This window comes from Papilio polytes, unplaced genomic scaffold, assembly GCF_000836215.1.
Source record: "Papilio polytes unplaced genomic scaffold, Ppol_1.0 DF821400.1, whole genome shotgun sequence".
Classification (NCBI taxonomy): domain Eukaryota; kingdom Metazoa; phylum Arthropoda; class Insecta; order Lepidoptera; family Papilionidae; genus Papilio; species Papilio polytes.
Window position 1 is genome coordinate 6748897 of NW_013527804.1, and position 14913 is coordinate 6763809.

Genomic DNA, 14913 nt, shown 5'->3' on the forward strand with positions numbered 1-14913 from the left:
TCTACTAACACTAGTTTGTAAGTTTACACTAACACCTTATGGATCTTTGATGTCTGAAATAAATGATTATTATTATTATTATTATTATTATATTTTTTTATTTGTATTAATAAATAGCGAAATGGACTAAATACCGCTATAGATAGATTCTTATAAAGGTTTTATTAAACTAACACAAGCAATTTAGATCAGTACAGGCCTTTGAATGGACGTGTCAAACTAGTGACATTTCAATTTTCATACACGGCGGCTGTTGTAATTGGATCGCTTCGGTAACAAGTGATCTCCAAATCAAATTACCTGCGCTACGCCACGCCCGGAATCGCCGCGATGTCATGTCCACTTCCGCCCTTCCGGTGGTCACAACCTCTGTAGCGCTACAAGGTCAGAAGCGCTACGTGTAATGCTACACTGCTAGGGAGCTACGAGATTGTCTTTGCTATAGGAGAGTAGAAAAAGCGCTAATAATTAGCTTATTACTATTACTTTTGTGTAAAAGAGCGTTCGACTCAATTGCATCTCCTTTCACATGTCACTGTAATGGGTAGGAAATAAGCTTCCTCGACTGTACCTATAGCTTTAATGGCAGCGAGCTGTACAGCGCCGAGTGTTGCGGCTGTCACACACTCGCTGACCAATTCAATTACAGACGCGGTGCTGCAGCCGCCGCGCACTCCCCGCACCCCCGCACCCCCGCACCGCACACTTGTCGAATGATATCACATACTGATATTAATTGCATCTGAGTGGTAGCAGAGCGCAATTGTAATTCAAATTTCTAATCTATTTAATTATATTCTAGATAATAAGTAGGTATATAATTGACATCAAGGACCTTGTTGGCTGTCGCCGACACGTCACGTCACGTCACTTCACGTCACGTCTCTCATTAAGCTTCTTACTTATTCCCCTTCGCTGTCGGCAGCGAGTCCCGCGAGGAAATGGTTAAGCATTCAATTAAATAAGAAGGTGAATATGAAATGTTTATGTTTTTGTGGAGTTTTTAGACATTGCTTGAGGAAAATATACAATGAGAAAACCAATATATGTGGTACGGTCGTAACGTTAATAAACAGACGTTTTGTTTTATTGTTAAGTCATTGTTTTGATCATCGTATTATTTTTAGTACAAAACACCGTCAGAAAACTTTAAAGTGGCAAAAAAATTTTCTAAATTTCATTCAAGTCTTAAAAGTAAAAGAAATGTATAACAAATGTCAGGTTCAGCAAAAGAAAAACAACGCAATAAACGGAGAAAATCCTTACGTCAAAAAGCTGGTAAAACTTTTGCCAAACATTGATATGTCTGAAGTAAGTAATATGGCTGAAACCCGAGAAAGTTTCGTAACACGCCTTCAAGAGGAAACTAAATGGAGCGGCAAAACTTTTTCATTAGCCTCTACTGCCTCCGCTGTGTAGGTAACGATGCCACTTGACCAGACTTCACTTCAACCTTTTTAAGTACTACTAAAACAACATATCTTACTTATTTTTGTATTTAAAAATGTGTGGATTATGTGTGGTTACTGCGGTACTTCAGAACGGCTGAAGGAATTTGCTTGAAATTTGGGACAGATATAACTTACAGCTTAAAATACTCAGTTTTTTAAATTCTACGTGAAACTAGTGAGGGGACAAATTCGAATTAATCTGTGATATAAATAAATGTTTCTGTAATAAGTTAAATTAGTGTTATATGAAAAAGATCGTTGAAATGGAAATATTTCTTTCTCATTGATCCAAACATTGTGTTGTGATGTGTCGCTCGCGGGGTGTTTCCGAGCCGGCGGAGCGCGCTCTCCTCGCTGCCGAATTATCATCAAACACAACTTTATTGACACTGATTTACTCAATAAACAACCTTTTATACAACCAAAATATCTGATTAATTAAATATCAACACGGGCTGGTGATTTCTATTTCGATCCGTTACACATTTCAATTAACAATATTATTTAAAATTTGCACAAGATCCAAACGTTATCTTGAGAATATTTTTCACAAAACCTTTTTAATTAAATTCTTAATCTCAAGACGTGAATTCTTGCTCGATACCAGTTCTGTGGTTACATCAATCTTCTTTTAATCTATATTCATTATCTCATTGATAGAAAACACTGAACAATAATTTAGCCGTTCGTTTAAATAAATCTATGTAATGTTGTCGAACAGAACAGCTATTTCTCACATTTTCTTTGTGCGGTAATTAAAATCGTTGTTACCTAATTGGTCCAAAACCAGTTGATTACATTTCTATTCTTAATAATGGACTATCTTGAAAGTTGCAATACTATTAATTCTTTTTTAATGAATTACAAAATAAGACGAGAGAAAAAATACGGAACTAACTGAAACTATAAGTATTCTGTAGTGTAGGAGTCTACATTATCCTAAAAAACCTTTGTTTGAGATACGACATACCTCGTGTAGTTGTACAAAGAAATAATAATAAAAATCCGACCCCTGGATATGCACAATATTGTTGTAATGACGGTGTGAGCTGTGCCGAGCTGTGCCGAGCTGCCGGCCGCTGCATACAATATGCACATGCAATCTTTGCGAGTCTCTCCCGCTGCAGTTAACCTTAACGTCTTATTGCAACACTCCAATGTTTTCCATATCATACAAAGATGGCTTATGTAAATATACATGCACAACGTTGTCTCATATTTTTGTGTTAACTACAATTGTATTACACTGTTAGCTTACACTTTCTTTAACTTTGTAATAAACTTAAGCGGATAATAAAGCATGCATCTATTCTATGTATTGATTTTAATGAATCTTCACTAAGGACCTCCCTTACAGACCGCGTTCACTGAGTGCAAGACTTAGTGTAACATCCATTATATAAATATAAGTTACAATGGCGGAGATCAAAGCGGTCCTGGCAGTCGGCAGTCACGGATGTGTTGCAGCAGTAGAGGCAGCGGAGCCGCCGGCGATGACGTCACAAGACAGAGATCCAGCTCGCTCGTTGGATATTCCTTTGAGATCGCCGCCCTCATGAATACACAACGAGCGTAGCGACAACTTCCCAACTCCCTGAATACAGACATTATGAAATGCTTTGGAAAAACTCACAAGTCATTTATTATTACGGTTCATTTGCACAATCAATAGACATACGAATGAGTACAAATGTTAGTATTTATTCAACGCGCTTTTCTAATTTTCTATAATAAAAGTATAACTTCTATCTCTGTAAAGCAGTAAGTCTAATTGCTGGCTGTCTACATTGGTCCTTAAAATGTCGTCACTAATAAGCACTATACAAAATTATTATTTTAGACGCTAGATGTCGCTTGCTTGTGAGGTCATTGCAACTGTAATTACTACGAGCAATAGGAAAGTAAAACGATTAGCCACGTGTCGGAGCGTACACCTGACAACGTGCATCGCGCAGCTCGCTTTATGTTCCAATAAAAGTTTATTGAATCAGAGCAATTGCGGCCATCTGTTGCTGTGAGAGTAGCCCGCACCTCCCCCGCCCCCTGCTCCCCCCCACACTGCAACACTCCACCGTGATGTATGTGGTAAATACAATAAAACTTGGTACACAATTCTGTTATTTTAAAGCTATAAATGGTTTTGTAATAGCTCTTTGCAGTTACATCTATGGTATATGACGAAAATTTATTTAATAACGAGTTCCCATTGTCGTAATACTTGTATCACAGCAATATTGATATCGTGTTCATATGAAAAAGTATTCAGTAGCGACTTGACTGCGACTGGAAAAGAATGTTTAAAAAATATGGTCAGATAATTTTCTAAACGTTTTACCGGAACACATCAAAGTACGTATGAGGGAAATGAGGTCATCGTATAAACGGAGATAACATTTTCCCTGTTAATACGTCATTACTCTTCCTCGTTACTCGTCCATATTACCGCCGCAAATGTCTTTTGCTCGGGAAATTTTATGTATTTTTAACAGCTTATGAGGGAAAAGGTCAGTCTGTTAAATTGCCACTGCCACTACCACTGGCACTGCCACTGGCGGGGAGCGGTTTGTTGAATTAAAATAAAAAACGTCAATTCGTTACTACATTAAATCTATGTAAAAACCTGTCTGTAGTTTTGTTTACTTTTTGTATCGTAAACGTTCAGTCATATCACAATGATTTTACAGTAAACAATTTAGCGGTTGACCATGATCCCATCAGATGTTGTGATGTGGTTGACAGATCGTACACGCTAGGTTTTAATATATTTTTTTTAAATACTGTCCATTACTTATTAAAACATAATAAAGAAGTTTTCCACTGGCCACTGATCGAAATAAGTTGATAAACATTAATGTCCCTCTGCTCACGTTAGTCAACACAAGTCTGCAAGCTATGACCGCTGGGCGGGTGGAGCGGCGCGGGCGCGATGGGCGGCGCCGCCAGCGCGGGCGGCGGCGGGTCAGCGCGACGCAATACACTTGATTTCCTTTGGGTATTTAAACTGCTCGTTTTCTTCGTCTTTGATTCGAAAAGATTTTTAACATAGTTGATAATAATAAAGAAAATTATTGTTTGTTATTTGTTTCTTCGTAATAAACTAGTTATTTATTAAATTACTTTCATATTAAACGATCTGTTGTTCGATTACCCTTTTAAAAATGGTTACAGACAGATTAAGCTGAGTTGAAATAACAATTTGTTTTTGTTAGATTTGTAAATATTAAGGTGTAAGTTACTTTAAACTTTCCAGAGACCATTAGAGCTTAGTTTAGTTTCACTGCTTTTTGCTTTGTTCATATTAAATTAACATAAAAGGTTTGATGCGGTTCGTTGAATGCGGGACTTAATAAATTTCCCTAAGTCCAACTTACTCACCAGCATGGTCTATACAGTAACTTTTAATTAGTACGACAATGTGAGCGGAGTGAGTCGTGAAATTTTACAGTAAATGTATCCCCGGGGAGGGACCTGTAGTTACGAGTCGCGGACCTTCCACACTCAGACCAGTGGCTTTATAACGGAAATCGACCGCCGACACTGTCCTACAACATTATTAACTTTTTTATTATCTTTTTTTATGTTTCCGACGCAAGTTTATTTTTATAACGATGTACCTGTGAAAGTCGTTTATTACATTTTATTATTTCGTTGACAACGTTCGTAAATTATATGAAACATCCGTCTAAATTAACTTTATCAAGGTTCAATAATCTCGGAACTGTCTATTTATTTAGATCACTTTACTTATAGAGTGTAACAAAGTTTGTCATTATTAAGGTATTGAGGTCTTAGACTTTTAAACATGAAACAATTTAGTAATACGTTTATTTCTTTGTTCTTCCTTTGAATAAAAAACCAATAACACAAGAAATACTGAGAGCTTTTATACGTTTGAACAAATCTTGGTATCAATCCGCATTCACTTTGAGGCGACAAATGTACGTCATTACTTTCTCCTTGCGATTGACTGACTCCTTGCGGAAGAGACGGGAACTCTTTATATCACCTTCATCGTTTACTCGATGGCTAAATTATGCTTTAAACATCTTTGTTAATAAACAAAAACAAAAACGCATTTGTAGTTACTCTGGTGTTACGGATGTCCATGGGCGTCGTTGGCCACCTTGGTGTTCACGCCGCTCGTTTGTCCCCTTTTTTTTATAAAAAAAAAAGTAATTACTGAATAAAAATTATTTAAACAGGTTAACAATTTACAATACATTTTAACTTGCGTTATAAATACGAATCTTAAGAAACTGGAGCAAACAATAAATAAATCTGAAGTCTTCTTAAGAATTTCAATCGAGGTGCTGTCGGTTGAACTTTGTCAAAATTGTTTTAAATTCTTGCGAATTTAGGAAGCGTAGCGAGAACGAGAACGAGAACGAGGACGATAACGTGCTCACAAGTGTATGACGAAGTTTAACAAGTCGACGAATATTTGATGCTCTGTTAACATATTTCCTCTCGAATGAACTTAGTATGAACACGTTTTAAATAAACAATAAAAATAAAAACCTCGTTATTGTTAAAATACAAACAGTATACAGTACGTTATACAGCTGCTTTACATATGTATAGTTAATGAGCGAGAAAGTTCTTTATCTCTGTGCAAGGAATACCGTAAACACGCGAAAATTATAGATTTTCTTGTTTCAAATTGAATTTGAACATTACTGTTTTGATGGCATCTGTTCAGCTAAATTGAACTATTTACTCTGTCGAACTGTTCACCGCTCGTGTGAAACCAGTACAAGACAGATATTGTCGTCCGCTCGTTTCTGGCGTACCTTTCGTAGTTGATATAACAATGTTTAAGTGTGAGGATTGTCTTACGTAAATATGAGCTGCTACAAGTGTTCGATCAACCCATATGTATAAGAGAGCCTGCGCCAACACGCTGCTGGCGCCCGGTTAAACATAATTAAGTACCTCACCCCCGCTCCCCCGCGACCCTCACCTCTAGACATGTACCGAGAGTAAATAAATGAAAGTGTTGCGTGTTTTGTAACAGACTCGTTCCGCCCCAAGCAGTAATTACGTACCCTTTAATATTTAAATTGTAAGACAACTACACTCCCGCTCCCGCCGTGATATCAGAGCGGCAAATATTTACGATCTAATTATGTACGAATACAAATTACAGCGATTTCATTTTATCATGCAAATTAAATGTTTGAAGTTTAAATTAAGTGGATCACATGTTTTTGTAGGTAATTAGCGCGAGCATGGCTTTGAAGTTCATCTAGAATACGTTGAACCTGGTCACGTTTTGTTTAATGACAAAGAGATTTTTAACAAACTGTATGTACAACGTTGCTAGGAAACGCTATAACCGATGTAGATATTACCTGAAGACATCAATCACTCCGAGGGCCAATCAAGCCTGTCGCCTGTCGTCTGTCGCCTGTCGGTGTCACCTGTCGCCTTCCCCGCCCACCTAGCACCCTTACGAGTTACCGTCAATAAATACTATCAGGGAATCTGGTGGTATTTTATATGAAAAACCGTTAGAACGTTTTGTACGCATTTAGACGACGTGGAACAATAAGCAATAGGACACAGCTTTTAATTGTCTTACTAAAAAGTTTGGTCAGTTGTACACGGCTAATTGGTTTTTCGCAAGAAGAGGTGGAGCTTGTTTCGTTAAAAGGGACAAATTTTTCTGGAAGATGAATACCGCGGAGGTCCTTTACTGTACCTCTTAAGATGAATCTCCAAAGCGAAAACGTCGTCCCCGTTATTTCAAAGAGAATGTGACGCATAGTAATGTGTATCGACACAAAAGTCACAACAGTCAAAACCCACAGAGAGATAAATATTCTTGATCAAGTATATATGGTCTGTGTCAGGAAAACAAGTGAAAATATATAAAAAACCGAGCTGAATGTAACACGGGTTCAGTAACAAAACGTTCGAGGCAGCACACGCGCCAGGAATTGTAATAAATTACATTTATTTCGGTCTACTTCCCAGTGAGTTATTTCTTGCGAACAAAATGTACAGAATGTTACACTGGCCACTGACACGTAGAAATTTCATCAACATACCAACAAAAGTTTGAGTACGAAAAAGCTAGCAAAATAATCTAATATTTGTTAGAAGGATTTTAACAGTTACATTAGATGTAAATGTCCTTTCTCTCTATAAATATCTAAAAGATAATGACGTTAGCAGAGTGGGTTAATAACTCAATAACCGTCCCGCCTCAGTAATCAAATACAATATGTAGATCATGCATAATCTTATTAAACGCCAGCTTGTCGCCGTTCAAATATACACCACTGAAATACGAGGGTCGTCGGTACGCGTACATTTACAATATTGCAGAATAAATAATGATTATATTCGATTTATTTCCAGCTTATCTCGTATCGTTGTGGCGAAGTTACGACACGTGTTCGTAGATTTGGTGACATTTTTGTAGTGATATCGCGGCTGGCATTGTGTTGAAGACATTAAACGTTTATTGCGTACGTCGCGTCATAAAGCCTCGATACATTAAACTACATAAATCAATATGTCGCCAACCAATATGGTACAGCGACTTGTGAACAATAACTAGCAATAACGTGACACGCTGTAGTTGGGCCTAGCGGGTGACGTAAGGGTATCATACACAAAATTGTGCCCGAATATCTTACCATTGTTTGAATTCACTGGACGAGGCCGGGGAGGGATCAGTGACAGAATGAGAGAGATAGACTGACGTCTTCACATTAATAATACATAGATCGTAATGAAGACTTAACAAGATCGATCGCGCTCAAAAGTTTAAAACAGTCTGGCCGAAATACACATAATGACATGGTCCATTGTTTTTTTTTTCTTATTTTGGAACTTGAAGCAAGTAAACACTGACATGTTATGTCGTATTTACAACACACAATTTGCGTATTGTGTCCATTCAACTGTCTGTTTAATTAAACCATTTGGTACATCTGCGGCAGTGTACGCTGTGTCCACCTGACCCTCCCCCCGCGCGCTGCCACCTCCCCCCTCCCCCCAGTACTCGCGAGTGCATTTGCTCAGGAAATTGAGCAGCCACCCTAATTTATAATTGAAACACTTAGATCCTATTTCCACTTAGCCATTGGTCGTGTGACTGCGGTCGCTTTGTATGGTGTCGCAAGTCCTATTTCCACGGGCGCGGCCGCGACATTCGTACGTCTGGCTGCTAAGTGGAAATGAATATTTGCGTTAAGAAACTGTATCGAATAAAAGTAAATTACGTAGAACATTTGTTTGCAGTAAGAAACATTTCGACCAACCAATACCTTCTACTTAACGTAAACTAATTAACCTGATTAATATGTATTGATTCCTCGTGAGAAACTGGAGCGTAAAGGTAAAAGGTAAGAGATTCTTGTTCTTATTGATAAATAGGAAATAAACCTCCTCGACTGCACAAATACATTGTTAATATTACGCTTATTTCAGCTCCAGGGCGATCTTCGGAGGTGAGAGCGCTGTGTCGCGGGCTTCGGATACACTTGCCATGTTGTGCCTTGCTTAATATTCCCATGTCTTTAAAACGCCTTATGATTTGTCTTCTGTACATTTGTACAGGTATATCTAATGATCTGTACAAATTATTTTTTACTCTACAAATAAAGAATTACTATTTCTTTTATTTGTGGTAAAAATCTTACTAATATTAAAATGCGAAAGTTTAGATGGATGGATGGATGGATGGATGGATGGATGTTAGCGTTTGTAGCCTAAACGGCTGAACGGAACTCCATGAAATTTGGCACAGGTTTAGAGCATAGTCGGGAAGAACACATAGGCTACTTTTTATCCCGGGAATAGTTACGGTTCTTGTGGGATTCATTATTTTAGTTTTATAATGTTTACTCGATTATTCTGTAACGGTTCAACATATCCTTTTGAAATTTGGCACAGATATAAAACAAAGTCTGGAGTACACATGGGATGAGGTTCATCCCCGAGAAATGTCCGGTTCCCGAGGGATATGTAGCTTTTTGTTATTTATATAGTTCGTATGTTTTCTAATACCACGCGGACGAAGTCGCGGGCAACAGCTCGTGTTATAATAATTGTGGTGTTCTTTTACTGTACGTCTTTAATACTAATACTATGATCCTATGCGGAACAACGTCGTAATCAGCTATATAAAAATGTTATAGTGTTAATTCTTTGCGGCGTAGTGTTTCCACGAGGGTAGTATATTGAGACAGAGCAGTTCACATTACAACAGATATACATATTAGTACTATTTGTTGTACTGTTCTTCCTCACTTATACCCTCATGTGAAAGGCATAAGGTTTTTTGGTGAGGGATTTACGACGCCAGTAAGTCCTCTCAACACCTTTTTACAGCCGAGCGTTTATGGTTTGATTATAGCCACGTAAGCTACCGCTACAAAGTATTTTGTACCATATACTTTTTATTAAATGACTTGTTTTGATATTTGTATTATCGTTAACCTGCTAAAGATCTCAAGCCTACATTAGACCAGAGAGTGTTTTCATTTTATTCATAATTTATTGAATTCCTTGGAGAAGAAACCTTGTGTACGTGTCACATACTCTTTGGTATGTTTACTCAGCAAAGAGCCTAGCCCAGTGAGTGAGCAAGCGATGCCATATTCTACAATCAATTAGTAGCGTGCAAACATCACTATTTACGTCATTACTGACGTAGCTGGCGCCCTCTACCTACTTACCTGCGCCCACGACTTCTTTTGTCTTCTCATTTAATCAAAGATTTACTAATTTTTTTTTTAATAATAACGTGTTTAGTCTGACAACATGTAACTAAGCCCGACTCACACCTTCAATTTTACCTGGGGTCGAACTGTACAGTTAAGCTTCCTTGTGTAGGCAAGATTTTAACTGTCAGTTAAACTGTACAGTTGTCAGTTTTGGCTACACACTTATGATTTAATATTACAGTTTGACGTTACAGTTAAAACTGGAGCCCAACGTATTTGTCTAATGTTGTAGATATATTTGAATGTGTAGCATGGTATGTATCTACACACAATGTAAGGAATGTCTGGCAGCTGGCTGGCTGTGGCAGCTGTGCTGTACATAATTTAGCAAACTTATCAAATCTCTGTTGTTCCGGCGGCGGCTATAATAGATGAAGTTCTCCAGCCGCTTGCACTTGCTTTATTAGCTCCGTGTTTATTTTATGGTTCATTAAACTTTGACAGTGGGCGAGCTCAACGCTTTCACGTATTAGTTTAAGTTGCTAATGGAACCTGAACTTTCAATGAAAAAGGTATTAAACTTTTAACTTTGTAAAAGTCCTGTTATTATTCTGTAAATCTTTATTGGAATCAGTTTGTTTAAACTTTGTTAATTCCGATAGTGGGAATAGAACAAACAGAAATATAGATTCATTAACTAATACACTATTAGCAGTAAAATCATTTAAGAAGACGGTGATAGAACTCACATTTTTTAAATTATGAAGCTTTAATTAAATAGGTAGGATGTGCACTGAACTATACACATAAATATGTCCATATATATGATAATTTAAGAGCTCGCTATTCCTTCGGTTGCAAGTTCCCAGCGGGAGTTTGTAGGAATCGTTTCAGAAAATTGGTTTTATCTTTAAGGTTAGTATTTGATTGTATATATCGATTTCCAATAGTAAAAAGTGGTGTCAGCTTTCGTCCAGACTCAGCGTGACAAGTGACGACACACGTCGCAGTCGTAGTCGATTACGTTCAGTTCAATTCCTTTTTCAATTTCATTTGATCGTTGTCTCTGGTTTACAATTTTACAAGCATCTTTTTTATTTGTAACTGAAGATTGATTACAAATTACTTTTTTTTAATTGTTCAAATTTAACTTAAATGACACGTGGAGTGTAAAAAGTGTAAAAAGCTTTTAAAAAAGAGACAGGGAATAATTTTGTGAATTATCCGTAATCACAGCACCTCTCTCACCGCGAACGACACGATCGTTGGACTATTTTTGTTTATAAAATTTTAATCGAGTTTGTTTTATTTTATAAATAACACTTCAGTAATTTAAAATCAATACAATGATTTCAAATCTTCAAATAAATATTTTTTTTGGAACTGCACAATATTGATTGCGCTCTAATACGATTTTAATTGTATTAGAAGTGTGTTCGCTCGCAGGTAAAGTGTTTGTCGTTAACGTTCAGCTCGACGAGGAAACCAATTTAGTTCAATATCCGCGTAGCTCGCCGCCGATACCTACCGTGCCTACGACACTACGAGTATGCTACGAGTGTGCTACGAGCGAACTTCAAGTGGGGGAAATTTTTCACTGAAACCAATAAGCCTTGTTTTCTATTTTGGACTAAAGACGGAAAACATCACATTAGTACAAAATACATTATTTTAATATCTAATAGCAATGTTGTATATCACATTAAACCTTTTTAATAGTATTATGTTTGTAATAGAAGAATTTAAAGTTACATTAAAATCAAATTTGTTCATCAGTGCTGGACTTCTCACTATTATTAAGGGACTTTGTACACTAAAAGATAATTTCTGCGCAAATATAGGGAATATTTATTAATCTTTGCATTCTAGAATGTGTACATATATTTGGTGTAGGTTTCATCGTGAAGTAATGATTGAAGAATAAGTTAAAATAAATTTGAAGTATAAAAAAGCACATGCATACATAATGCGCAAGTGATGAGCGCATGAGAGCACGGCGCACACTGAGCACTGATTGGGGATTACCCGGGACACTAGGGTTGCCACAATTTCGAGTTAAAACAATATAATTCTGGTTTTTTATAATTTGTGCATATTCTGGCTACGATTTGGTATGGACTCGAAGAAGAAAGAAGAGTCGAAGAAAATAATCGTGGACGTCGTTTTATTTTTCGTATTTTCAGTGGTTTTCAATTAATTAAATCAGTCAGCCCTAGCGCAGAGAAGGGCAGAGCGAGGCAGAGCGGGGCGGAGCGGGGCGGAGCGGGGCAGCGAGACGCGTCTCATTACTGGATAAGCTCCACTATCAGATGGAAAACGCGCTACGATGAGCTCTCGTTTTCTCGTCAAATATTTTGATAGTATTAGTATATTAATTGAAAAACAGATATACGTTATATTTTTTGGAAAATATTCTGGCATCCAACCTAAAGCAGTATATGCATTATTTGAGTATATGAAAATATGTAGAAACGAATTGAAAATTACCTTTTGGAAATCTGTTATAAGAGATTTGTTTACTTCGTTTCTTTAGCTTGTTCCAATACATTTCAAATAAATATTTCGCGTTGTGGGTAACTTATTTGATAAGGAAATTGTTTTGTTCATTCTATTTCCACTATTCCTTTTGTTATTTAGCAAAGCATTTGTACACATAATAAATATGTCAGTAGGTCGTGCAGATGGAATGGAATGGAATTCCGAGCATACGTTATCCGTATAACTTGCAGCTACCAATGAAATTCCATATTGATTCCGACATTGTCTTATGATCCAGTTACTAATATCAGCACACAACTTTACCTACACAAGTGTAAATGAACAATCATAATAAAGATAAGTATAGATTTATTACTCGTTATATGTATGTGTGTTTAATGCGCGTGAAGGTTTGTATTGAGAAATACTTCAGCTGTATTAATTGAAAATATACATTAACAATTCACATTATACACGGTCTAACGTATGAGGGTGCTGAATGTCTGAGTGTAGATGTGTTTATTCGTATGCCAAAATCATGAAATTCCGTTTTACTTAATACGCAAGAAGTGGTAGGTGGACACTACACATCCGTTTCTACGAGATACCTCGCTAGTGAGTAACGAAACAAGATTATTACGTTATTTGTGAACATCAATATCTCTGACAAAGCTATTTGTTTACACGTGACTTGGTAAAGTAATAAATCTAATTTACTGCGATGCCTTGATTTCGTTTTCTTGGCGAATTAAATAAAATTACGCCTAATAACGGAGTAAGTGGATTGTGATGGCGTTGTTTTTGCAGCATGCTAACAGAGGGCTTTGTATCGCATGCCATCGCGGTGCTAAAAATCATTTAGTTTTTTTTTTTATGTTTAAAGTTGTCATCATTCAATTGTTGAGATTATTGAGTTGTGGCAGGCTATACGCCTTCCAGCGCTACTACGGTAATTTTAATTTTACGACTATTTAATTGTGATAATTAGTTGAGAGATATCCATAAAAATGACTCCTAAAGTACATTAAATCAAGCAATTCAACAAGTTGAATAAAAGACGTTGAGCAGTTAGTGCTATTCTGTCAGTGTTAAGTGCCTCGCAAAACTACGTTATTTTTAATCAGCATTTTTCTACTAAAAAGTGACTCGATGTAGAAATGTATATAAATAAATAATTAAATAATAAATGGTTTATTATTTCACTTTTGAAATTACATATTTCATGAGAGCCTTGGCTCCTGCACTAGGTTCCCCTGTGCTGCAGGAGCCAATCTTTTTTTTTGGTGTCGAGGGGGAAACTCTTCAAAAGATACCCTGCCTTCTAGGGGGAAGGCAGGGTTATGTAGGATTTCACCAACTAAAACCCCCTCGGTGGCCATCCTCTAGTAACATTGACGAAGGTTCCGGGATCTCCAAGGAACACACCGGAACCTTCGGCACTCAAACTCTCCCTGTGACTCCACGATGTTACAGCAACAAAGGATCACTCTAGGTTAGCGTCTTCCTGGGATCGTTTTAATAGTCTACCAGGGCCCCCACCCTGATCTACAAAGACCCCAAGGGTCCCTTTGGTCGACAGGAGCCAATCCTGTGTAGATGATGAACTGAAAAATAATTTGCGATAATCTTTGAATTTTTGAGCTCGGGCAAATAATTAGTTGTAATAGACTAAACACGAGCTCGTAATAAAATGTGTATTCTTGTGTAATTGAAATGAATGAGGGGCCGGCGTTAGGAGCCGCGCTCTTGTTATTGCTAAATTACCTTTGTGTTTACACGAAATGTATAGCTTTTTGATTTCATTAGGGTAATGTTTGGGAAACAAACAGGAGCTCGACCGCGGTGGTCGGGACTCCCCCCCCCCCAGCCCCCACCAGCCGCACGACCCCTGCGTCAGAATGTCCGCTCCCGCTCGTTTAATTTATGACCGTACTCACAACGTTTTAACAAAAATGATACAAAAAAAGTCTCGTAAAAGATTTATTGCATTTTAAATGTAAATAAATCGTAGAAAGCTCATAAATAATTCCCTTTCTTAATTTTACTGAAGTTCACTTTATGAATGCTGATCAAAATGAGCAAGTAGAGAAAACTGCAAGCTTTAATTAATTTTCATTTTTCATAAACAAACAAACAATTAATTGTTTGTCCATTTGTTGTATTCAGTTGAATTTGACATTGTTGGGCTTCGAAGTTTTCAATGGAAGTTAAAGTTTGCAAGTCCAATTAAAGTTGAGTGGTGTTTTGTTCCGAGTTCACATTCGTGTTTAAATTACCATTGTAGGTACCGGCGACTCCTGACTCAC

The 14913-nt window shown here is 37.2% G+C and overlaps 1 protein-coding gene across 1 annotated transcript in view; it reads right to left on the minus strand.

Annotated features, from left to right (window-relative positions):
* Positions 1 to 14913, minus strand: part of LOC106108751 — a 43363-nt gene that overhangs the window by 1666 nt on the left and 26784 nt on the right. The gene's annotated exons all lie outside the window — the stretch shown is intronic.